Source organism: Alligator mississippiensis, chromosome 1, assembly GCF_030867095.1.
Source record: "Alligator mississippiensis isolate rAllMis1 chromosome 1, rAllMis1, whole genome shotgun sequence".
NCBI classification, from domain to species: domain Eukaryota; kingdom Metazoa; phylum Chordata; order Crocodylia; family Alligatoridae; genus Alligator; species Alligator mississippiensis.
The window spans coordinates 79,364,462-79,391,524 of NC_081824.1; the positions used below are offsets into that span (position 1 = coordinate 79,364,462).

A 27,063-nucleotide genomic window follows, 5' to 3' on the forward strand; every position below is an offset into this window, starting at 1 on the left:
TGGAGTAGTTTCATTGAAGTCAGTGGTGTTATTTAAGATTTATACCAATGTAAATGAAAACAGAATTGGACCAGATTTTCTAAATGCACAGCCTTAGTAGATTGGGCCAAGTTCTCCTTAGCCTTAAGTCACAGAATAACATATAATATCCTTTAAACCAAAGAGACTGGAGTGGCTGTAAGCACTATGTTTCACTTCAAAGTGCTGAAAATACAAGTTTATTGTGCATGGGGGATCTTTTATTTTATCAACAGTGCTGAAAATATAAAAGAAACTAAATATACCAACACTGAAATTACCTCCAGCAGCACATTTAAACAAGACTTATACCATACAGTTATAAGGAAAAAGCAAGTACTGAGAATGCCTGCTCTGATTTACTGTAAATCTCTCCCTGGGTGATTTTGATGACTCAAGACCTGAGAAGCTTAGAAAAATATATATGACAAAGTCAGCTGCTGTTAACTCTATAAATACAAACAATAAATTTTACATCCCTGCTATGAATGGAAATTATAGTGCCCTGAGCACTAAAAACAGGAACAAGAACAGAGTAATGCTATATGTCATAACTAGGCACAAATAAGCGTGCTAGGCATTAACAGGCAAAAAGAGAAAGAACAAACTTTTCTTTTAATAAGCTTTACATTCCTCAAAATGAAAAAAACAAAAAAAAAAAAACAAAAAAAAAAACCTGAATAGGAATGCTTTACTGTGAATGCTACTGTAAATATTTTTATTTAGTAGAAAAGTGACTGACACATCAAGCTATATAGCAATACAATTTATTAGTCTAAAAATAAGTGCCACATTTTCACTTGATATAAAACCTCAAAGTGTTATTGAAATCATGAGAGGTTCACAAATTTCTAAAAGCTGTGGAAGTAGTCCAATGTCTGTATTGCAACTATTCATCCTATTCAGGTCTATCCAGCTCTATGTCTACGAAGATTCCATGGATCCCACATATGCTATAAACATACAGTCTGAACACAGTAACCTTTAAGAAGTCTGCCAATGTTTGAATAAAAGCCTGATCTAAAACCCAGCCCATGTACTTCAGAGTATAATGGTCCAGGTCTTGGAAGAACAAGTTCTAAAAATACCAATTACCTTCTCTCTCTCTCTCTCTCTTTTTCTCTCTCCTTATTGTTTTAAATTCTTTTTCTGAGTAAGTTGAACTTTCAGATCTCTATAACATTCCATCCTTCATCATATTTTGGACAATGAACATTTTTTTTCTAATAATCAGAAACCAATAATACCATTCAAAACAACTGTGGCAGAAAATGAATTTTGGTTGAGTTTAACTCAATTCCTGTCCTAAAACTACAGAAAATTAATGAAAGTTTTAGGGAATGGACAGCAATATGGCCTAGAGGATAGACTACCAGAGTGAGACTCAGGAGACTTCCATTCTATACCCAACTTCGCTGTTGGCTGATTTGAGCAAACCACTTCACTTTGCAGTTTCTCCATCTATACAATGTGCATAATGATGTTTACATTGAAAGGGCTTTAAGATCTACAGGTCCAAAACTGTATACATGAACATAATAGTTAAATATAAAAATGAATATTTAAGAGGTACAGCCAGTTTCCCACTGCTCCACAGAATCACTCTGTCATTTCAACTGACATAGGCAGCATTAACATAGCCTCCTTATTTATTATAAAATCTCCTGTTGGAACAATCTTATTGACTTTCTATACTGTCTATTAAATATGTAGTAAAGATATTGTTAGGAATATTGTCCCAGGGTACATTAAGTTAAGTAAGAGCATTATAAGTTTTCTCATGATGCTGCAGGAGAAGAATAGGGTTTTTTAATTAATAGAAATAGAGTGCCTGATATATTTGCTGAGGTTGCCAAACACATTTACTATGGACTCTCCAAATTTTCCGTGTTTCTTATCTATGCAACATCTCAATGAAACTAATGAAATTTGCAGGATTCATAGGGTTCAGCATTAGTGCAAACCATTCCATGATCAGGGCCATGACCCATGTCACATGCTTAACTTACCATGTTCCCAAATGTTGTCATCAAGCATGGTGTCCTGCTGCAGGGAGCTATTTCCAAAACCAGCAAGAGAATCAGTTTGGTGCTAGCAAAGGCATAATGACAGGGCCAGCACTTACAGCAGCTGCCATGTACAGGGGCATTAGTGACTTTTATTTGCCGCTGTGTCATTGGCGTGATCATGTGGCTGCAATGGGTACCATTATCTTCTGCCCCAGCCTCTAAGTTGGCACCTAGGGCTTTTGCCCCAGTCTTTCCACACTGGTTATGCCTCTGGGTGCTAGAAATGGTCTAACTAATCAACCTGGTCTGGGGTGGGCAATTATTTGGGCTGGAGGGCCACTTAGGAAGTTTTAGTGAACTGTCATGGGACAATTCAGCACCCTCTCTTCTTCCCTCCCCACCCCGTCCCAGCTCAACAAAATTCCCTAACTGACTCTGCTATGAGGCTGGGCAGCTGGGATGGGGCTGTGGGTGGGTGAGGAGTGGCAACTGGGACTAGGATTGGCAGGTGAGTATGTGGCTGGGATTGCAGGGCTGTGACAGTGTAGAGCTGGGGTCTGGGGCAGAGCCATGATCCACTACCCACACTCCCCTGTGACAGACACTAGTTCCATGGTCAGGAGCATGTAGGGAGTGGATCACAGCTTTGCCTTGGGTTCTGACCCCATGATCTCACTGCCCCATGGTATTGGGGTTTCCATGGAGGCCAGCCAGGACCCATATAGGAAGGGCATGCAGCCAGGTGGACAGAATGGGTCCATGGAAAGATAGGGAGCTGTGTCTGAGATCTTGGGATGGTGATAGCTCAGGGCCAGACTTCTGATCCACTCCCTGAATGTCCCAGCCTGCAGAACCACTACCTGTTGCAGGGATGGGTAGGCAGTGGATTTGGACTCTGCTCCATGCTGAAGGCCCATGATGTCATGGCCATGCAATCCTGGCCCCTGATCCTGGCCCAATCCATCCATCCCACTCCTGGACACCGCTTCCTGTGTGCCTGTGGCTCCATCTCATCCACCTGGCTGTACACCCTGCACACAAAGGTCCTGCCCCTAGTAGTGGATGCAGGGTAGATGGGCTGGGGTGCTTGGGCAGCAGGGCCAGATCCAGTGGTAGTGGTAGCTGGAAGGAGCCATCACCTTCAGGGCTGCTGGAAAATGAGTCTAGCTGCCACACCACTCCAACCCTACTGTGTGGCCGGGGGCAGCAGGACTGCACCACAGCTCAGGCTGTCCCCTTACCAAGGGACCCATCATGGTCCAGAGAAAATCTCTTGGCAGGCCAGATCTGGCCCAAGGGCCATATTTTTTCAAACCCCTGTTGTACCATATTAACACATCTACACTGATTCTTATTTAAGAAGCAGCCCTTCAGAGCAGTATGTGCCTAAGGACAGCACTCTGGACCTTGTCTAGTTTTCTATGTAGACATAGCCTAATGTTAGCATTTAGGCTGGCCAGAATGTTGTAGAAATATGTAAATAAAAGTATGTCTACACGGTATAGTATAGACTAGATCCCTATCCATAAGCATTTCTCTTTAACATTCCACATCCTGTTCTTGTTCCAATCTGGGCCAATGCTCATCCTGTCCCTTTCCTTAGACTACGTCAGCAACAGGTCAGTTTATACCAATGGGGGTAAACCTTTATGGTAAGTGTGCCACACATTAGCATCCTCAAGTGCTAATCCAATACCCTGCCTGATACATCACTTTGTTCTCTGATCTCTGGTCCCTGCCTTATTTGCTGCTATGCTTTCTGCTCCTTTCCCTGTGGCCCCTGACCGCTCTGCTGCTCTGATTTCTGATTCCTTCCCTTTGTAATTCTGTGCTTCCTGCCCCATCTGCCACATGGCGCGCACACAGCTTGCTAAGGAGCGGATCCAGGATTTGGTGAAGGGGGATGTCGGAACAGCTACCCACACTGCAGGGGAGGCTGCACTGCTACTCCTAATCTCCTCCCTTCCCATCCTGGATGTGGGCAGACCAAACCTGAAGCCACTGGAGACTTTGTTAAGTCCCTAAAGCAGGTAAGAACCTTCCCTTCCCCTTCCTGCTCAGTGGCACATCCCTTTTCCTCCCCTTCCTCCATTCCCCTGCCTGTTGCCACTGCTTTCCTAGCTGTCCTAAGGCAGGGAAAGCTTTAAAGTTCTTCTTTCCCATTCCAGTTGAGCTAGGAGGTGACTAGATCAGCTGGGACACAGGCAGTGGTAGTAGTGGAAAGGGTTGTAGGGAGGGTTCCACAACCCTACCCAGTCCCTGTGGAAGCAGATGCAGGAAGGGGAAACTACCCTTTCTTATTGATGCTGCTGCTGTCATTGTCCCCAGCTGAGCCCACCCCTCAGCAGTGTGGCTAGAGCACAGGACTGGCTGTCAGGGCCTCTGATCAGTTAGGCCAAGCTGGGCCAAGCTCTTGAGCTTCCACACCTGACCTTGATCCCAGGCTAATGCCATTACTCCAGTTCAGAGAAAGAGACTCAGTCCTTTTATGCACACCTGTAGGCTCAGGCTGCTGGTCTGCCTTAACAACAGCCTCAGTCTGTTTTGGCAAGCCTCACATTTACTGCTCCCTGGTTCTCCTGGCTCTTGACTTGGATTTGTCTTTTTCTGATCCTGCTTTTGAATCTTCCCTAGAACTCAGCACCTAGCTCTGACTCTCCTGGCTTCTGACCTTGCCTTTCCCCTTGGATGACTATGTCTCTCAGATCTCCCTCTTGGATGTCCTGGAGCCTTGTCCCACATTCCCTGCTCCTCTGATTCCGACCCTGACCTGATACCCTGGTCACCAATACTCCAACCTAGCTGACCTCCTTGTTCCCCTTCAGGGCCTACCATCAGACTGGGCTGCCTATGTCCTGACTAAACTGTCACACCAGATTTGAAGCTTTCCCAGCTCTGGGACAGCAGGGAAAGCAGTAGCAGCAGGTGGGAGATGGGGGAAAGGGGAGAGGAGAGGATGTGCCTCTGAACAGTTGGTAGGGGAGAGGGCATGCCTCAGAGCAAGAAGGTGAGGAAGGGGGATTTTTTTAAAGTCTTCAGAGGCTCCTTGGATGTGATCCAATCCAAAAAGTGGTGTTCAGCCAGTGCCACAGATTGGCCACTCTGGTTTGTATTATCTATGACTTGTTCTTTCTCATTTCTCATACACTTTCACTTCCACATTTTCTGGTTTGTGTGATGCAAACAAGCTCTATCATATCTCTGGTCTTCTTGTATAGGCAGTAGATACTTCTTTCTCTCATTTTTCTCATTCTTGAGTGAGTTCTTCAGTAACTAATCAGTCCCTACCATCCCTCACTGTTACACAAGAAGTTGACAGAAAAAAAGAAGACTACAGAATAGAGGAGTGTGGTGGTGGAGCACTCTCACACTGGTGTGTAGGTGTGTCAAAGGAAAGTCTTTGTGTATCATATTAACCCTCCTCAATCCCAAGCATGTTCACATGGTAAAGTGTAGTTGAACCTCAGTGTACTCTTGTTATCATCTGGCAGTCTCCAGTGAAGTGTTTCTTTTGAATTTCTTTTTCTGGCATCTGGAAAATTATATAAACTCATAAAAATTGTTTGTTTCACATAAAAACTGAAGCAGTTGTTATTTAACTATACATCACTGAAGCATTTAATTAGCAACAAACTGAAGATATGGAATAAAATATCAAGGGAAACGACTTACAGTGCATGTTTGCTACCTGCCAGGAAGAGCAGCATTGCCAATAGACTGCGGGGGTGGGTTCACTGAGGTAGAGTGGGGTGAGCAACTCATTGCCACCTCAGCCTGGCATGTTTCTGAGACAGAAGCAGCTAGATGTGCATGTCCCTGCAAAGGCAAAACAAACAAAAAAATCCTTACCAAATAAACCCCAAAACCTGGAATGAAAACAGTCAAGGGTAGATTTAAAATACATTAACATTTATCACCCATGCTACCTTAATTATTGCAGTGTAGAAGTGGCAGGTGCATTTTTTACATTTAGCTCCTATCCCCTTTAAACAAATTCTCTGCCCCTCCTTCTGCTAAATCAGTATTTTTCTGTGCTGTTTCCCACCTCCCCCTCAGAGAAAACCCAAACAGTGTCTGCAGCATTACAAGGAAATGTTGTATTTTAATAAAAAATATATATATTTGGCACTGATTTTCAATATAATAACAATGGACATTTTTCAGCATACGTTCAACAGGGATAAAATAGATTCATTATGGTACAAAAAAGGCTTCTTGTTTGCAAATAAGTTTTCTTCAAGGTGGTTAATAGAAAAGAACACGTCTTTCGTATATACAAATTGATAGATACAGCATGCAATCACATTGAGTATGTGCACCCATTAATATGACTAGAAAAGGAAAGAGTGCAATAAATATGTTTGCAGTTTTCACATCTCGTATATAAATTCTATCAACCAAAATGAACGCCGTATCTTAAAAAAAAAAAGGCAGGTGTTCTGAAACTGTGTTGTGAGTCCTTGTAATGGATCCAGGGGCATGAATTTAGTCCTCCCTCCCCACTTGTGCCAAAAGCTGCCCCTAATTAAAGGTGCAAACCTGCTTGTTTGGGCTGCAAAGTCAAAGGCAGCTGGATGTCATGCTACCAATATTGCTCTTTTTGGTGCCACTAGCTATGGAAACCAGCACAAATTAATCATGTTAGCATGATGGACTACCAGGCTTTGATTTTGACTTTCTGCCTAGCAACATCTCATGAAGTAATTGTAGATATAAACACACTGCTTGCCACCCAAAGCTGACAGGACACACCAGTCCGATCTGTAAACATGGTGAATTAGGACCAATACTGATTAGCTGGAGGATGGTTTTGTAGATAAATCACACTACTGAGCATTGAGCTCTATTCCTAACTGAGCTACATCTTTTCTATGCTCTTGTTCAGTTAATCATAAAGAAAGGAAACTTTTTGAATCCTTCAGTGGTCTGGATGGGAACATGGAAGGGTGCATTCCTAGTGCTTTCACTTTTCCTCAAAGCAAGTAGCATTGCCAAATCCAGAGGGTGAAATTCACCTCTGTGCTATATGTCTCAAATCTAGGCATGATGTAAAAATTTTAACACACACACAGAGCTGAAGCCTTCCCCTGTAAAAGGATCAGTCTAGGTTACAGACTTCTATAATTTCAAATAGCAAATAGATTTTTTTTTTAACATTAAAGTGAAATACCTTTTCCTAAGCAATTATCTCTTTTTTTCTGCATGGTAGTTTAAAAAAAATGGAAGTCCTTCACCTCAGTTAATATTTACACAAATATTCCTCAGCTACAACCAGCACAGCAAGATTAAGGAAGTCTCCATCCATAGCTTTATCCAATACTAAAAGGCTATTTCTTTGTAAATGGAGTACAAAATTCATTCCCATGCTTCAAGACTGCTTCTTGCAGAGATTGCCTTTTTGAACAAATGAATTAAAAAACTCCTTGAATTTAGCTGAATTAAAGAAATTTCCCAGAATAAATCAAAGGAATTTTTTTCTCAGATCCAAAGACCTGAAATTGGATCTTTTCTTATTTGGAATGCTTCTTTTGATAATCGGATACATAGCAAATTCATTACAATATAACGATTCTTGGAGTTTTTTGTTTTACTTTTTGTTTTTTGTTTTGGTTTTTTGTTGGCTTATTTTGCAATTAGGTATCTATAAGACCAAGGCTATTTGATTGGATTTATCTTACTTTTCATTCTTTCCTTATGTATTAGGCAGTCATATGCATATAATTTCTCAAGTTTATCTTTTGTAGTCTTCTATGCTTTTTTTTTTTTTTCTCTGCAGAAAGGTCAAATGCACCTTATGGTGTGGCTGAAAGGAAGGAAACAGGTGATCACTCTGGGGGTTTGGACACATGAATGTTTGGAGCCCTTTCAAAAGGAAGTTGGCATGCAGAGTGGGAGTCTGCATGGAGAAGTGGTTGGGTTGGTAGGCCTTACTGTGGTGGGCTCTGGCATATCTTTTGGAGGGATTTTATCTGCTTAAGTACTGTGAAGTGTGCCTTGTAGTAGATGTGGAAGAACAGGCTCTTCGTGTGGATGTGCTATACATACTTTTAGAAGATGCTGTGGCTTTTATCTTCTCAGTGAGGCATACAGATATGGCTGAATGGCTTCTCAGGAAAAGTGCAGGGCATGTAGAGGAACTCTGGGCCTGGCTCCATCCTGTCATTCTGGCTCTCCATTGGTGCCTCGGTTAGTGTCACCTTTAACACTCTTTCATGCAGGGTTAAAGTTGGAGTGAATTTACTGCATATAAATCATTCTTAGTTCATTCACAAATAGTAATTTGAACATACCAGCTATTGTCCTTTGAAACTTTCCCCTTTTGAAAGGGCTGCAAGAATTAATGTGTCCATACCCTGGATGTGACTTGGGCCACAATGCCATAAGCACATGCATATAATAAGGAATAACTGGGGAATTATTCCCTAACAGCAGGCATCTTAAACTAACCCACATGGAATTATCAGAACACAGAGTAGGCAAAGGCCCAGAGGGAAAAAATACAGCCTCACTGGGCATGTCTACATGAGACATTTACTGCAGAGCTGACTAATTAACTCCCTAGTAAAATGTCACTGTCTACATGTACAGTGCTATTAGGATAAAGTAAACTAATTAGCTGCCATAATACTGCTGCCTATGGTAGAGTTATTTACTCCACCGCAATGCATGTGTAGACACTGTTGGGGATACCTGGGGTACAAGGATGTTACAGTGCAGAGGCCGCCTGCCAGCTAGCCCCATAGTGAAGCACCCTCATACCCCAACCAGCCTCTCTGCAGCATATTGAGCCCCAGGCTGGCAGGCTGACCCCCAGGGCCCCTGCCAGCCAGGGCTGCTCTGACTTTGCTCAATCTGTTGCAATCCTGGGCACATGTGCAAACATGGTGCCTGGGAACAATAAAGTCCAGCATGAACTGTGCTGGAATTTATTCAGCTGCATTAATAGCATGTATAGACGCACCCACTGTTGCATAAACCAGTGAACTACGAACACAGATTTAAATTCTGAAGTTCTTCCTCAAGTAAAATTCTTATAACAATCAGTATAACCAAATATGACTAAATTCTGAACAACTTTATTTTGCTTTTCTAGCTGTAACTCCTATTGATGTCAGTCAGTATCTGCCTTGAATAAAGTTGCCCAAGTAAAGACCTGGGTTCTGACCTAGATAAGTTCCAGTAAATGCTTAAATTTTTGGGTGGTGGAATTTAGATACTTAAGTTCCAAAGACTGGTCTAAATTGGCCTTGCCAAAGCAGCCTCCAAATATGTTAGACTATTAAGATCTTTGCAGAATTCCTTTTCTTTTGCTGTGACTAAACTTCTCCTAAATTCCCAAAGAGGTCTGATCTATTAGGAGTACTCTGAACATCTGTGATCTACACATTCACTTCAGCATAAAGCAGTCAGCTTCATTCCAAAACACACTGGGGAGGGTTGGAGAACTTTTGCCTAATATCTTGGTAGTTTTAGCACTCAGCTAGGAAGTGATGAAACGTGGATTCTAAGATTTCCTCAGCCAAGCCCATATTTCTTATATCCAAAGATACCACTCAAGCCACTGATTATACAATTATAGAATCTATGAAAGATACAAGGGCATACTACAAGGGTAGGCAACCCCCAGCATGGGTGCAGAGCATGGCATGTGAAGGCATTTTGCTTGGCACATGCATGTCTGGGAGGATGGCAGAAGAGGAGCTGGTGCTTTGCTGCCACAACAAGGATTGCACCCCTTGTGGCTCCCCCACCATCTGCCCCTGGCACACCAACATCTTACAAGTAGAGCTTATGGGTGTTTTGGCACTCTGTCCAAAAACATTGCCAACCCCTGCCATACTTGTTGAAACTGGGCTATTGGAAAACCAGGATTGCAAGACTCAGAGTAGTGGAAGAAAGAAACCAAAAAGGAACGTTATGTTATTGCCCATCTTGCTGGGAGAGGAAACTGGGATTCTGGTCCCTGCTGACAGGCTTATTTCTGTTAAATCCAATGAATGTCTAATGAAAAGTGCATAATTGGTCCATGTAGTCATTAGGCTACAGTCAGGCTCCCTCTTTTCTGGTCTCCTTGCACTTTGACCTTACATTTCTTATTGACCAATTGCTTGATTTCAAAAGGGATGTGGGAGATGCTCTCAATCCAGCCTTAGCGCTGTCACTGAAAAGGGTGATAGGAGGGCTCTCAACCCACATGTCCCATTTCCCAGGTGAGTGTTTTAATCACTAGACTATTGTGAAAAAGGTGGCTGATCTTTGTTAGATCTGTTCCTAAGGCTGTTGATCAGTTAAAATGGGCATTTCAGCACTACTTATATTAGCAATAGACCTGATACATAAACCTCTCTTTTTGAAAACAAAACAAAACAAAACCCCAAAATAAAAACAAATAGATGTGTCTCCATTTCCATCCTTGTTCTTGCCAGCATTTTTACCCAACACAGAGTACTTGTCTTCATTTCTGTAAGACTGATCCAGCAGCTGCCAAGATGTAGTCAAGAGATGAGAGCCACAATAGGGAAACACTTAAGTTAAGGTGACAGGCTGCATGGCAGCAGTAGCACAACATTTTATCTCAAGATATAGACATTGTGGCAGTGGAACAAAAAACATTTTTACACGAGGGGAGAGAAGGGGTGAATGTGGCAGCACACAAGTGCGTGACAGGCAGCATCAGTTTATGTGATGAAAATAACCAAATGCAAAGGATTCAATTTGTATGACATGAGATAGATTTTCTCCTATATTGAATATGCCATAAATGTACTGTGCATGTATAATTAAAACACTTAATATATTCCAATACCTTCAAGCTAAGGAACGGGAAGTTTTAATTTGTTTAGCGTATTATCCTGACAGATATAGTTAACTGTATCGATCAGGAGGGGGATTATCTGCTTTTCAACTTCAGCTCCAAATAGTCTGGAATGTAGTAGGGAATTTTGGGAGCACAGCACATCAGGACACAATACATTAAAGTGACTGAGCTCCAGCAGTTACCTTTGGCCTCTCAGAAAGTTTATACTACCAGTGAAACCACATTACTGGTTTGAGGAAACATTGCAATTCATCTTTCCAGCCTTGCAAGTACTTCTTCATGAAATAAATTGGCATGAGAATTTGACAGAATGAGTTCTGGCATTGCATGAACAATGGAAGTATATGAGTACTAGCAAAAGATGGAGTATGGGCAACACCAGCTAAAGTGAGACACTAAACTTGAATACTCCACTGGTTTAAAAAAAAAAAAAAAAAAAATCAACTCAGATGAGAAGTGAAATGAGCTACAAAAAATAAAGTAAAATATATTTTAACCAAAAAGGAAAATTGAAGTTGTTCATAATAAATACATAGGGAAAGCAGGGATGTGTAGAAATTTGATTAGGAAAGCAAAAAGGGACAAGAAAAAGCCTATGAAATTTATAGAAAAATAATAAGATTTTTTTTAAGTGCATTAGAAACAGCTTTAATTATAAGATTGATTTACAACTACAAGTATTTGAATGATCAACAATTATGAAAGCAAAGCAAAATGTTCAGCAATATTTCTGTTCAAAGTTTAGGACAAGGCCTAATGATATAGTCACATGATTTTATGATAAAGAAGTATTTTCCATTCCAACAGTATTTCAAGAGGTTGTTAAAAAAACAACTAGTGAAGTTAGATGTTTTGAAATCAACAGGGCTGCATAACTTGTATCCAAGAGTTTTAAAAGAGCTGGCAGAGAAGTTTATCCAGCCATTAATGTTGATTTTCAATAAGTGTAGGAATATAGGCAAAGTTCCATAGATTGAAAGAAAAGTTAATTTTATACTAATATTTAAAAACTGGAAACAGGATCACCAGCTAATTGCAAGCCTGTCAGTCTGACATCTATCCCAAGCAAAATAATGGAACTGCTAGTACAGAATTGGATTGCTGGTTATAAAAAGCCAGAGGAAGGTAACATTTCATGTCAATCAACATGAATTTATGGAAAATAGATCTTGTCAAACTATCTTGATCTTTTTTAATGAGATTATAAATGTGGTTGATAAAGGTACTAATATCATACAGTATAATTAGACATCTGCAAGACACCCGAGTTGGTCCCACACATTTTGATGAAGAAACGAGAATGGAACACATTAAACACACTTAAAACTGGTAAGTCTCAAAGGCTGGGGACAGACGTTGCACTTGTCCTGGGAAAAGTTGTGCTCGTGTTCATCTCAGAATAGAAATATTCTAGGAATGGTGTGCCCTTCTAATCAGGGTTCAGCAATCATCTGAATGCACTGCCACTTTTCTGTCATTAATTTAATTATACTATCCCAGGATAACCACAGACACACTTTGTGATGCCCTGGGATAAACTGATATTACTTTTTATCCCATGAACCCTTTTAGGATTTTCCTGGCACAAGAGACATGGATGTCTGAATGACTGCCTTTTGTCCTGGGATAAAATGGTTTATCTGGGATAAATGTGACATCTGGAGTTACACTTTGGCTACAAACAGATTTGTAAATGGGGAATCATTATCAAATGGCTGTGTTTCTAGTAGGGTTCCATAGGGTTCAGTTCTTGACTCTCTTTCTAAATCTTAGATATTTTAAGCCAGGACTTGGAAGAAAAAAGCATCACTGATAAAACTGGTGTGCAACACAAAGGTTGGGGGAGTGGTAAATAGTGAAATAAGGAAGGCAGCAGGTCTCTGATTAGATGTCTTGATAGGGGGTATAACTATGCAAGATGTGTTTCAGTAGGGCTATATACACCAATTCATATGTCAAGTCACAAAGGTGGCAGCCCATACTTACAATATGTGGGACACTATCCTAGGAAGCAGTGACTGATAACAAACTTTGAGGGCCATGGTGAGGAGCAAGATGAACATAACCTTCCAGTGATTTTGTACCCACACTGTAGTTCTTACACATACAGGGGAATAATTAGTAGGGTTAAAGGATATATTATCTCTGCAGCTAGCACGGCTGTTGTGTTTGTGTGTGTCTGGTCTGTGTCTGTCTTTGCTTTTCTCTGACTCCAGTGTATACACATCACTGATAGATAGAAACTACTATAATTCAGGCTCCGGTAGGGAGAAAAGTGGGCTCCTTGTAGGCGCAGTGGAGCCAAATTCAGGTGTTTTTCAGGGTGGGCTCTCCCACACCCGAGTGGCTGAGGGAGCCCATCATGGCACTGATTACCATTGAAGCAGCACCTAGGCTCTCCTGCAGCTGTTTTCAGAAAGTAAAGCTCACCGCTTATTAAACAACAACTTTTAAGCAAACCTCACCACTTCGAATTCTTAATGAAACCATAATAAATAGACTTGATTAAAGAACAACTTTTACTGAGTGCTAACTTTTATGGAACACTGACCCTCAGGCAAAGTCCATGTTAACAATTGAAAGTGAGCATGGAGCAACTGCTGACATTTCCTGGCAGCATAGCCTGTTTCTGTGGAGTGAACACTTGGCCACAGATGGAGATGGTGTGCTCTGCATCCACTGAATTCATAGGGACTGCGAGGCACTGTTTTGCCAGCGTCTATAGCTCTGGGAACCACTCCCTGACAGAGTCCCAGAACACAATTATGTTCATAGGCTGCTGGCACTCTTTGACCCTGCTTACATAAGCTTATTCTGTTTCCCTCATCCAGGACTGGACTTGAGCAGCTGAGCATCAAAGCTCAGCACAACCACGTAGTTCAGGTAAAAATTTTGAACTGCCCTACGGAATAAGACAGCCGGTTACATGAAGCTTGTTGGATTGGAGGGATCGTATCTCTAATATTGATGCAGCTTGGCAGCTACTGCCTCAACACCTCCCTTCTTTGCTTGTTTTCTCCTCAACTCTTGGAAAGTTCATGCAATGATGCCTGGGCTTCAACCCAGCTCAGTAAGTGCATCACTTTGTTGTGATCCTGGTGGATGGAAGGCTGCCAGCCCTCAAACCAGGTGAGGAGCTCAATGAATGTTGTGGCATTTTCTGCCACAAAAAGCCACCTGCTCTTTAGTGTCTTCCTTCTCCTTGGCTGGAGCATGTACTGTGTACTTGGTGTGAAGTTCAGCTCTTTGGTCACAAACTGGATGTGTGGGGCATGGTACTGGACAGCACAGAACCATTCCAGCAGGTGAGCACAGACTCAGGTAGCAGCAGAACAGTAGCATGTGGTTCCTCACACTGATTGGCAATGGACTCCTTGTACTGAAACTCATGGCCAGGACAGCATTTGAAGGCTTTCTTCAGACAGGACACCAAGCTATCCACATCATGGAACTGCATGTGCCAGATGTCACTCACCAATGGCAGGATGTGTGCATTGCAGGTAACACGTACAGAGTTGGACTTTGTTCCCTAAAGCACGTTGGTGAAAGCCTCAAATATATACCTGGCATTGTCAGAAAGGAAGGCTGAGATCTTGTTAAAGGCTAAGCTGGGATGAAAACATCTTTCATGACTACCTGTTTAGCTGTTGAAAAACTGACAGCCTTGAAGTGGACTGGCTCGGTCTGAAAAATAGGCAGGTCACCACCTGTCCAGCTCCCACCTACAAATAAAATGTGTAGCACATAGTTGTCCTGACATATCATGGCTTAATCAGCCACAATGGAAATGGAATCAAACTCTGGCAGTGCAGCTTTTGTGGACTGCACATCTGAATCTCTCACCTGTGCAAGATATTCTTCCCAAAGCCCATTAGCTCTTGGAATACTCCCCCCTCATTTGGCATATTGTCCTGATTGGGTGATCAGGCTTCCACAGCAGGGCAGCTCTTATGAGTGCAACATCAGCATTGAGAACTACAATCCATTTCAGGTTGGATGGAAATTTTGTGGTGTCACTTTATGTGTCAAAAATGCATATACTTGTTCCCTGGGTCAGGAAGAAGGATGACCTAAAGAAAAATGGCTTGCATTTTAAAGCATATCCATCTCTATCCTGAGTATGCAGTTGGTCCAATAAATTACCCAAAGAAATCCTTACAACATCACTATGATATTACCATAGTAGATCAAAACATATCTGAGTGAAGGATACAACACCAGTGTACAGTACAGTTAGGGTTTATTATAGATCACCAAGTCAGGAAAAAAAGGAGGATGAGGCACTCTTCAAGACTATGACAAAATTAGCTAAAAGTTGAGACGATACTGATGGGAGACTTCAATTTTGCTAGATATCTGCTGGAAAAATAATACAGCTAAATACAAAATAATCAAGCAAGTTCCTAACTTGTGTGGAAAACAACTTTGCATTCCAGAAAGTAGAGGACTCAACTGTTATGCACTGGTGTATGGACATTCTAGCCTAGTGGTTAGACACCCAAAGCATGGGTGCAGTCTGTATTGTTTCCCAGGGAACTGGGGTCTGGTCTCAGAACTAGATTTGGAAATCTTAGCTGAGGTCAGAGCAAGCTGGGGTTAGAAGCTGAAGTAGGAGACAGGGTTAGTGGAGGGATCTCTCAGGTCAGAAGTCAAGAGCCAGAGCTAAAAGGTTGAACCAAAATCAAGAGCAAAGAATTGGAATTAGGGAATTCCAAGGAAACTACTAGGGTTGGAAACCAGAGTCAGAACCAGGAGTCAAAACTAGAGAATCAGCAAGGGAGCTCAGGAAGTACTGGAGCTAGAACTTTCACCAACAGATCTGAGATACTGAGTTTTAAAAAGATGGATTTCAATTGCTTCAAAAAGTTAGTATGCATGGTGCCATGGAAAGACAAGATGAAGGATAAAAGGTACCCAAAAGGTGCCCACAGTATTGGAAGCCCAACAAAAATCTATTCCAATGTAATAGAAACATAAGAGGAATGGCAAAACATGTATGTGACTGCACAAGTAGATTCTTGGATGCTTCAAAAGCAAAGGGAAAGCATACAGGCAATGGAAAAACATTCAAGTCATCAAGGAAACTAGGAAGTCTACCAGGAAGTAGCAAGAACTTTCAGGGGGAAAAAAAGTCATGAAGGCAAAGATGAAAAGTTAGCTTTATTTGGTGAGGGAAGTTAAAAACAAAAGGTACTATATTTTGGCCAGAAAAGGAAGACTAAGCAAAGTGTGGGTCCACCATTAAGTAGCCAGGGTAAACCGTTAACAGAAGGTGCAAAGAAAGTGGAGCTGCTCAATAGGTACTTTCTCTCAGTCTTCAGAAATGAATTAAGTCATAACCAGTCAGCTAATAAGGTTTATTTAGGTAAGAAAGGAGACAAGCCGAGTGATAAGATAACAAAATAAACAGCCAGACAGCTTTTGGTGCATCTAAATCAGTCATCCTTAACTGGGGTCCTGTGGCACCCTGGAGTATTTTGACATCATTTCAAAGATGTGGGGTTCCATGACTTGTTAGCACTGTGCAAACATGATTCAAGAGTTAAACCCAGAGATTTCACACAGGAATTTCCAGTGTTAAAACCATTCGGACCTGTGGTGGTCTTCAGATTACAAAATCCATTTGTAAGCTGAATACGAGCCAACAGTGTGCCCTTGTTGTGAACAAGGCTAGTGGCATAGTGGGCTTCCTTTGTTAGAAATATTGCTAGCAGATCAAGGGAAGTGATTCTTCCCCGCTATTCAGCACTCGTGAGACCACATCTGGAGTACAGTGTCCAGTTTTGGTCCCCTCACTACAGAAAGGATGTAGACAGATTGAAGAGTCCAGCAGTGGGTAGACATGTGCATGCATAGTGAAATCACAGAATCATGGAAAAGTAGGGCTGGAAGGTCAGCTAGTTCAACTGCCTGGTGAAGGTAAGATCATCCCCATCCAGACCATCTCATACAAATTCTCTTTCCTGTACCTACAGCTGAACCATCAACCTCGTCACATAACTACAAGACATAGAAACTTAACCTGCCCACAGGTAAAGCAGGGAATAATAGCAACCAGGGTCCTGTTGCTGCAAAGCTTGTTAAAATACTCTTGATCAAGAGATTCAAGGAAGAGAATCACACCATCTGCTACAGAGAAAGGAAAACCCTTTCTCATAATGCACGTGCATGCACACACGCACATAGTTCATACCAATCTAACCACAGACTAAAACTCTTCTCAGACCCCAAATGTGGCAATTGGCCTGACTTAGAGGGGCAAGGTTCTCTAGGCAAAAACCTCCAGGTTTTAGCCCCAGCAGGAACACTGGCACACTGCAATCAAAAGCTCTAGCTCTGGCTGCTGCCAACACCCAGTGCTTCTGAGGAAATCAGGAAAAAACAAAAAACCCTGACAACAGGAGAGGGAAAAAAAAAAAAAAAAAAAAAAAAAAAAAAAATCCTTCTTGACTCCACGTGGCTACCAGACAAGCCCAGAGCCTGTGAATTACCATAGTAAAGCAAAAGCATAGCTACTAGATCAGCCCTGGCCAATGTTCCAACCTCTTCTCAAACACTTCCAATAATGGAGATTCCATGATTTTCTTAGGCAATCTATTCCATTACTTCACTTATCTAACACTGCCGATCTATTCTTCCTGATAGCCAATCTAAACTTACTTCAGGCCATTGGTTCATGTCCTGCTCTCTGCAGCAAATGGGAAAAGGTGTTCTTCCTCTTTTATGGCAACCTTAATAATCATGTTCCCTCTTAAATTGCCTTTTCGACAAGCTGAACATGCCTACTTCCTTCATACTTTCCTCATAAGGCCTGCCTTCCAAACCTTTTATTATTTTTTCCATCTGCCTTGGGACCGTTTCTAACTTCACCCCATCCTTTTAAAAAGATGGAGCCCAAAACTGCGCACAATACTCTAGATGAGGCCAAACCAGTACCAAGCAATGAGATTGCCTCCTGTATCTTTTACCTAATGCTCTTTTCCATGAAGCCCAAAAATCACATTAACTACATCACACTGCAGTCTGTTGAGTTTATAATTCACCAAGGCTCTTAGATCCTTCTCTGCAGTGCTGTCACCCAGCCAGTTGTCACCTGTGTTGTATTTGTGTTATTGATTATTCTTACCACGGTGCAACACCTTTCATTTGTCAGCATTGTATTTCATCCTGTAAATTCCAGCACAGCTTTACAATCGGTCAGGAACCTTCTCCTGTTCTCCAGTATGTTCACAATCCTTTCAAATTTTGTGTCATCTTCAAATTTTCTCAAGAAGCTTTTTATTCCAGTGTCCAAATTGTTAATAAACATGTTGAACTGGGCGCAGGACAGACCCCTGTGTGACTTCACTTGCAATCTCCTGCCATTCTCACATGAATCCATTTATAATTACCCTTTACTTGTGCTATTAGATAGAAAGTAGGGTAGATTTGAACCTTATAGGCTACCCAAAGTATAGCAAATGTTTTTCTGGACTGAAGCTCACTTGGAGCCAGTTGTCTGTCCACTTTGTAGTAGTTTTGTCCAATTCACATTTTATTCAGTTTGTTTAGGAGAAGGTCTTGTAGGACTTTGTCAAAAGCCTTGCAGAAGGCCAGATACACTATGACCATTGTATTCTCTTTATCCACCTAGCTAGTTATTTTGATGAAGGAGATTAAGTTTGTTTGGCATGATTTGTTCATAATATAGCTATGCTAGCTGCTTGCGATAAGCCTTTCCTTCTCCATGTGCTTACAAATGGACTTCCTTTTGAAATGGTCTAGTAACTTTCCATGCATCCAGGTGAAGCTAACCTGTCTATAGTTCCCTGGGTCCTACTTTTGCCTTCTTTAAAGAGGGGCATGAGGTTGACCCCTTTCCAGTCCTTTGGTACTTCACCTTTCTCTATGACTTCATAAATACTATTTCCAAAAGGGTCAAGATCTCCTGTGACAGTTCCTTCAGTACCCTGGAAATAGGTTCATCAGGCCACATCAACTTTGAGTCATGTAGACCATTGGTTCTCAACCCTTTTCAAGGCACACTTTATCAGACTCATGACACCCCTCATTAGACACAAGACATCCCTTGGAAATTTCCAGCTCTTCTTTTCCCCTCACTTTTCTTGAATAAAAAAAATAAATAAATAAAAAAAAAAATGGGTTGAAACGGATCTCAGGAGGCCATCTAGTCCAACACCCTGCTCAAAGCAGGACCATCCTCAACTTGATCATCCCAGGCAAAGCTCTGTCTATCTGGGTCTTAAAAACCTTCCAGGATGGAGAGTTCACAACCTTTCTGGATAACCTGTTCAAGCATTTTACCACCCTCCTAGTGAGAAAGTTTTTCCTAATATTTAACAAACTTCCCTTGCTGCAACTTGAGACCATTGCTTCTTGTTTTATTGTCTGCCACCACTGAGAAAAGTCTGTCTCCATCCTTTTTGGAACCACACTTCAGGTAGTGGACAGCTGCTATTAAATCCCCCTTCAGTCTACTCTTTCCCAGACTAAATAAGCCTACTTCACTCAGCCTCTCTTCAGAAGTCATGAGCTCCAGACCCATAACCATTTTTGTTGCCCTACTCTGGACTCTCCCCAACTTCTCTACATCCTTTCTTTAGCGGGGGCCCCAAATCTGGACACAGTACTACAGATGTGGCCTCAACGGTGCTGAATAGAGGGGAAGGATTACTTCCCTCAATCTACTAGCAATGTTCCTAGTAATGCATCCCAGTATGCCATTAGCATTCTTGGCAACAAGGGCATGCTGTTCGCTTATATTCAGCTTATTGTCCACTGTAACCCTCAGGTCCTTTTGTGCAGAGCTGATGCCCAGCCAGTCAGCCCCCAGACTCCATCATCTCTTCAAAATGTACACAACTCATATAGGGTGTATATTTAGTACTTCTTTTCATCTGATATTTGGAATGTCTAGAGGAGAGGTGTTACCCAGACTGGATGCCTAATGCATGCAGACGATATTGATTTCAGTACAGAGCAGAGCATAAAATACATTTTTCACTTGGAGAAAAAAAAAAACAAAACACCATTATGGTGATCCTGCAGTGCCTTTGTGCAACAGGCAAATAGTTATATTATAGCACTCACCCTGGGAATGGGAGACCTGAGTCTACACCCTGGTTAACATGAAACTCACACCTTATCTCTCTGACAATACTGCCCCCTGCAATAAAGAAAGTGTTGGGGAACACTTTTTATTGCCTCTTATTGAAACTGGGCTGCTCTGAAGAAAAGAATGCAAGGTTCAGAAAGTTTTAATCCCCTCAGGCTGAGGAGAGCCTAGAGCCTTGGTCTCTCACTTCTTTGGTGAAAGATCTAACAATCAGGATATGCGAAAGGAGAACACCATCTCTATAATATTTATGTTCAAATAAAAGTAACTGTGGCTACTGTGCTTTGTACTGAACTTCATGTTGTTGCCATGAATTAGCTGTTCTTGAGGAGATCTAATGGATCAGACCCTTCCAAGAACTTATGTAGAGTGAAATTTTTTTCCCAGCTCTGTTTTGGGTTGTTATATAGGTTAGGCACATGGCTGCTTGAACTGGATTGCTTCTCTACTTGCTGTGCCTCAGGCTAAGGAAACAAACAATTTTTTTTCAGGCCAGAATAGAAGCATCTACTGAATTCAGGCATATAAGGCATTTTGTGGCTGCTGGAGCATGTCGATTCAGAATGCTGTTTGTGATTTAGGAGCCTAAATTCCACCTAAATCTTGTTTAGGTGCCTAGTTCATCAATTTAGATGTGGCCTGCAATCTTTTGGCTAGCAGTTATATTTGACTTATTAACTTTTCATGTGGAGTTACTACTCTCCTAGTGCGGCTTATACACTAAACATCCTGCTTGAAGGAACAAGTGGAAAAAGTGCTCATTCATTTAGTGGACAATACTTGAGACAGATAGCTAAGCCCAGAGGAATGAAAGGAAAAAAAAAAAAAAAAAACACAACAAAAAACAACCTTTGCATCTGCTGTGAATAATATACAAAGGAATGCTACAGAAAGTTAATGTTACATAGGTTTCACGGATTCACAGATGTTAGGGACTGAAAGGGGCTTTGCAAGATCATTGGGTTCAGCCCCCCTGCACTAGGCAGGGAAGACAGGTGGGGTCAGGTGGCCTCAGCGAGGTGACCTTCCAGTCTCCTCTTGAAGATTTCTAGCGTAGATGATTGCACCACCCCTGGAGGGAGTTTATTCCAGTCTGGACACCCTAATTGTGAAGAAGTTTTTCCTAGTGTTAAGCCTAAAATGGTCTTCCAGGAGTTTGTGGCCATTACCCTGGTTTTCCTCAAGGGTTCCCTGAGGAAGCCAAGCTCTTGATGTATTCCCCCCCGATGTAGCGGTAAGCTGCTACCAAGTCCCCTCTCAGCCTTCTCTTTTTTTGACTGAAGAGACCCAAATCCCTCAGCCTTTCCTTGTATGGCTTGCCTTGCAAGTCTCTGGTCATACAGATGTCTCTTCTCTGGACTCTCTCAAGCTTTTCCACATCCTTGTTGAAGTGTGGTGCCCAGAACTGGACACAGTAATCCAGCTGCAGTCTCACCAATGCTGAGTAAAGCAGAAGAATCACTTCCTTGGTTTTGTTTGAGATGCATTTGTTGATACATGCCAGAGTATTGCTTGCCCTGCTGGCTACAGCATCACACTGATGGCTCATGTTCATGCTATGGTCAATTATTACCCCTAGGTCCTTTTCAGTCACGGTGCTACTCAGTTTGGCATCACCAAGCCTGTAAGTATGTTGGGGATTGTTTGTCCCCATATGGAGCACTTTACACTTCTCAATGTTGAATTTTGTCTGGTTCTGATCCTCCCAACTTGCCAGCCTGTCCAGGTCTGCCTGTATCTGCAGCCTATTTTCAAGTGTGACCACACTCCCACATAAATTGGTGTCATCCAGAAACTTGGCCAGTGAACTCTTCATCCCTACATCCAAATCCTTGATAAAGATGTTGAAAAACACTGGAACAATCACAGACCCCCAAGGGACACCACTGGTCACTTCACCAGGATGACACAAGTACGTTCATTAGACTTCTCTGGGTCCTACCCTGCAGCCAGCTTCCTACCACTTAACTGTCAAGCAGTTAAGCCTGCAATCCTCTAGTTTTCTATTGAGAACATGGGAAAGCAGATCAAAGGCCTTTTGGAAGTCTAGCGACCTCCTCTCTCTTATCCAGGTGGCAAGTTACCTGGCTGTAGATGGAGTTGAGATGGATAATCAAGACCTGCCCATGACAAAGCCATGCTGGCTGTCATTCAGAATCCTACCTTCTGCAAGCATATCACACAGACTCCTTGATGATTTTTTCCAGGATTTTCCCTGGGATAGAAGTTAGGCTAATTGGCCTATAGGTGGTTGGGTTCTCTCTCCTCCCCTTCTTGAAGATGGGCACACCATTGGCCCTCTTCCAGTCTTCAGGGACCTCCTCTGAATGCCATGAGTTTTGGAAGAGTTTCACCAGAGGTCCTGCAATGACTATGGCCAGCTCCTTCAGCACTCTTGGATGAAGTTCATCCTGTCCTGCTGGCTTTTAGATTTCTAACTGATCACGCACCAGCTCGAGGTCAACGGTAGGAAAGTGGTCATTCCCACCATGCCCATTCTGAACCTTATCTAGTATGACTTTCCCCTTAGTCTGGTGAAATACTGAAGCAAAGTAGTCATCCAGTAATTCAGTTTTCTTCTTAGTCTCGGTCACTATCTGTCTTGAGTTGTTAAGCAATGGCCCTATGCTTCCATTTGTTTTAGTTCAGTTTCCTACATACCTAAAGAAGGACTTCTTATTGTTTTTTATTTCTATTGCTAGTTTAAATTCAGTCACTGCCTCAGCCTTTTTAATCTCCTCCTACAAGTGTGGGCCATTGCTCTATAGTCCTCCTTGAGGACTGTGCCAAGCTTCCATTGTTTGTATTCCTCTCTCTTTTTTCAAGAGCACCATGATATCCTTTTTAATCCAAGAGATCTTACCAGCCCTTCTGCTACCTTTCCTCTGCATAGGAATGGACTTCTTTTGTGCTTCGAGGATTGTGTCCTTGAAGAATGACCACTCTTCATGCACTCCTTTCACCTTTGGTCCCTGGTCCTATAGCACTTCCCCTACAATTGCACTGAACCTGTTGAAATTTGCTTTTTTGAAGTCCAGAACTTCAACCCTGCTAACTGATTTGCCTGCTTGTGACAGACAGTGAAAGTGATGGTTTTGTGGTCGCTCTCACACAGGCTACCCACTATATTTAAAGCTGCTTATCATATCATTTCCTTTGGCCAAGACCAAGTCTAAGATACTGTCACCTCTGGTTGGCCCATGCACCTCCCGAGTCAGGCAGAGCTCTTTGATACAGGTCAAGAAGCAACTTGATCGATTCAGTTTAGCCAAGTGTTCCTCCCAAGAGATATCTGGATAATTGAAGTTATACATGACAACCATGTCCCATGCACATGTAGCCTCTGACAGTTCAAGACAACTCCAGATTTAGATCCTTCCCCTGGTTTGGTGGTCTGTAGTATATACCTCCAGTTAGGTCTCCCTCATTGTGCCTCCACACCGCCCCCACCATAGATTGACCCAGAGGGTTTTGATCCGCTGTTGTTTGGATCTGACATCAGCCTCCAAGAAGGTATATTGCTCCCTCACATAAAGAGCTACATCACCTTTCTTCCCTATGCAGTCCCTTCTGTGCAGGGTGTAGCCCTCTATGACTACGTTCCAATCATGTGAGGAGTCCCACCAGGTCTCTGTAACCCCTACTAGATCATAATGCCTACTGGAGAGTAGGAGGGCTAGCTCCTCCTGCTTGTTCCCCATGCACCTGGCATTAGTGTACCATCATTCAAGTCCTTCAATTGAGACACTCCATTTCCTGTCATGCTGAGGGAGAACTATTCCCCCAGCTCTTGCAAGAGTGGCTCTCCTTGTGTCCCCAACTTCAGAGCTTTCTAGTGTTCTGGTCCCCTGGCGTGCTCCAGTCAGTGTTTCCCCATCCCCTGGTGATCTTAGTTTAAAGCCCTATCTAGAAGATCAGCCATCCTGGACAAGAACAGGGACTTACCCCTCCACATGAGGTGGATGCTGTCCCTTTCCAGGAGTCCTTTTTCTGAAGCGTGCACTGTGGTCAAAAAAACCAAAGCCCTCTCAGCAGCACCCCCACTGGAGTCATTGGTTCACTTCTTTGATGCATTCTTCCTTCCTAGGTCTGTGGCCTGCAACTAAGAGCACAGAGAAAAAAACTACCTGCACCTCGCAACTCCTTAAGCCTAGCCCCCAGAGCCCTGTAGTCACATGGCCCAGTCCAGATTACTCCTGGCTGTGTCATTCATGCCCACATGGATGAGAAGCATGGGGTAATGGTTGGAGGGCTGAACAAGCCTAGGGATTCTCTCTGCAACATCCCAGTTGCAGGCCCCAGGGAGGCAGTGGACCTAGTGGGCTAGGGGGTTCGCCCCCAGAAGATTAGGCATCTTCTGATATGGAACATCATGTAGTCATCTCAGAACCTATTTTTGCTTGATTTGTGCTAGGAGGCAGCAGACCTCATGGGCTAGTTCTGGTTTACAGTGCAGCTGTCCCTTATATAGGAAACCTATATTTGTATCAGACAATGCATTAAGAACTAATGATCAACACTGAACATGTATTTCAAATATAAAATTTAACCTATTTTGTAATTATAGAGACTAGGCAGTCTTTTCATATTTAAGCCCTAATTCAGCAAAGTAGTTAAACACATATCTATCTTTAAGCACATGAATAGTCCAATTGACTAGTACACATCCATTTATCATTAGAGATGATAATTATAGTGAAACCTGCTGTGATAATCTGTGAAAAGGCCTAGCAATGTTATGTCTGTTTTAAAGGTTTATTTTAGTTATGCAATGCATTTTGCTATAATTTGCATTCTGTTAGCATCCAAAGCCTGACCCAGCACTTGAGCCCTTTTGTTCCAGGCATCATTGGAACATAGCACAAAATATGCAGCCTGTGTTGAAGAGCTTACAGTTTAAGAGTTAGATGGACAAACTCAAGAATGCAAACAAAAAAATATGTTATGTGTATAGCCTCGGGACAATTTTTATTTGTGTGTGACATAGAAATTCTCATTTTCCCCTCAGCTTCATTATAAACTTTTCCAGTATTTCCCCTTCAACTACAAATTCCCCATCCACTTTCCCATTTCCTGTTAGCACAGCTAGTATCCCCTCCTGCCATCTTTCTTTACGCTAACCCCAGAGTAGAACATTTGGTCTCACTGGGTGCATCTACACATGCTATTAATGTGCCTGAATAACCTCCGGTGTAGTTTGCACCAGTCAACTGCCTCCTGAGTTCAGCATCTTCACGTGCACCCAGGGCCACAGCAATTGGAACTGGAGTGGAGCAGTCCTGGTTGGCAGGGTATCCTCCTCCTAGCCCAGGGCTGCTCCACCCTAGCTCAACAGGCTGAAGAGGGGCTGTGTGACAGGTAGCCCTCCCCAGCGCCATCTTCCGGATCATCTGCGCCTTACATGGGGCGTCCTTGGAGTCCTCTTGGACCTTTGCTATCCCGCTCTAATCTCGTCTGCCATGTCTTGATGGTATTAGTATGTGAGCGGGAGACTACCGATCCTATCGGGTATGTTGGGGTCTCTCCTATAAGGTTCTGACCCCGTACCCAAGCCTTATGGGCTATGCATGGCTCCTACCACCCCAATACCACGCCCCAAGCCTTGCACATATAACGAACGTTATTCTGTCCCTCTCTCTCTCTCTCCCCATACCCTCTTTGGCACTCGGGCTCTCTGCAGTCCCATCTCTCTCTCTCTCTCTCTCTCTGCACCCTTTTCTCAGGCCTCCTCAGTAATGCCGCCCTTCTCTGGGCTCACCACACCCACACAGGGGCTTCTCAGTAATGCTCCCTTCTCCGGGGCTCACCACGCCCACACAGGGGCTTCTCAGTAATGCTCCCTTCTCGGGGCTCACCATGCCCACACAGGGGCTTCTCTGCAATGCTGCCCTTCTCTGGGCTGGAGTCTATGCACCCCGAATGCTGCACCCTTACTGGCACTGGGGTCCCCACTCTACTGTGAGTCTCCTATGAGGCCTCCTCCAACCCCTAATAGCCTCACCCAAGCCACCAGTTTAACAAATAGCAAACACAAACACAAGCCTCTTGGCTACAATGTAAACAGAAGCCGCCTGGCCATAACAACGTTCAATCCTACCAGGGATCCTTTCCCTCTCTGCAGTATCAGATGCAGCTCCTTCCTCAGGCCTCTCCTTTGTAATGTGGCTGAGAGCTCCCTCCTCCTTGGCTGCCGGATAGCAACTGCCACCTGGCCTCCTGCTTGCAGTTTATATAGGAGCCAGGCCCTGCCCCTCCTCATCAGCTGGCTAGGCAGGTGTGGGTCATTATTTCCCACAAGTTGCCTCAGCAACCGGCACCTGAGGAGTCTTCCCAGCTCTCTCAGTAGCAGGCACCTTAGTGCCCTGTGACAGGCTGGTTGGGGCACAAGGGTGCTACAGTGTGGGGCTGGGTGGCAAGAAGCCCCCACACTGTAGCACCCTTGTGCCCCAGCCACCCTGGTCATAGCCTACATGTGGATTTGAGCATCTGTAATTATTTTACTGTATTTGTCCTGGACAGTACTATCCTATTCATGGAGTTAATTAGTTTACTGTGTCTTAGTAGGTGTGCACATGTACACTGATGCTTTACTGCAGATCTAATTAGTCAACTCCACAGTAAAGTGCACATGTAGATGCACTGACTCTGGGCAAAGACAGAAGCAATTTTCATTTTTGTTGGGTAAGATGCACATCATATTTTTCTCACCCAAATCCAGCTCTCTTTTTAGGCAAAAAGGAGGTACATAAATAGCACTAAATGCTGCAACTGAAGGCTCTGGTAATACAAGTTGTCTGAAGGTGTAAGGATGTTCCTTAAAGTTCTGTGTAGCCCTTTGTGGTTTTAAGAATAGCAGCTACTCCACAGAAGAACATTTTTTGCTAGAACCTACATAGAATGTTTCAAGTCATATTAAACTCCATGGAAGGATTCCCAATGACTTCATTAAATGCTGGATCAGACTATATCGACCTACTCAACCAGCTCCTGCTTACTGTGCATAGAACACATCCATCCCATTACCTGTACATGTTCCAAAAATTGCTTTTTACCATTATATGCATCTAAACTCTAACTGTACTGTGCCTTGAATTTGATGGATG

At 42.9% G+C, this 27,063-nt stretch overlaps 2 long non-coding RNA genes across 2 annotated transcripts in view; one reads left to right on the plus strand and one right to left on the minus strand.

The window, feature by feature from the left end:
* The window catches only part of LOC109285425 (uncharacterized), a 102,954-nt gene that overhangs the window by 33,205 nt on the left and 42,686 nt on the right, over positions 1 to 27,063 (plus strand). The gene's annotated exons all lie outside the window — the stretch shown is intronic.
* Positions 676 to 26,148, minus strand: LOC132252090 (uncharacterized). The gene is made up of 4 exons (XR_009463831.1): positions 26,058 to 26,148; positions 23,906 to 24,062; positions 5,700 to 5,843; positions 676 to 5,559 (listed from the first exon to the last, which is right to left on the minus strand). It is a non-coding gene; the product is annotated as an uncharacterized LOC132252090 (long non-coding RNA).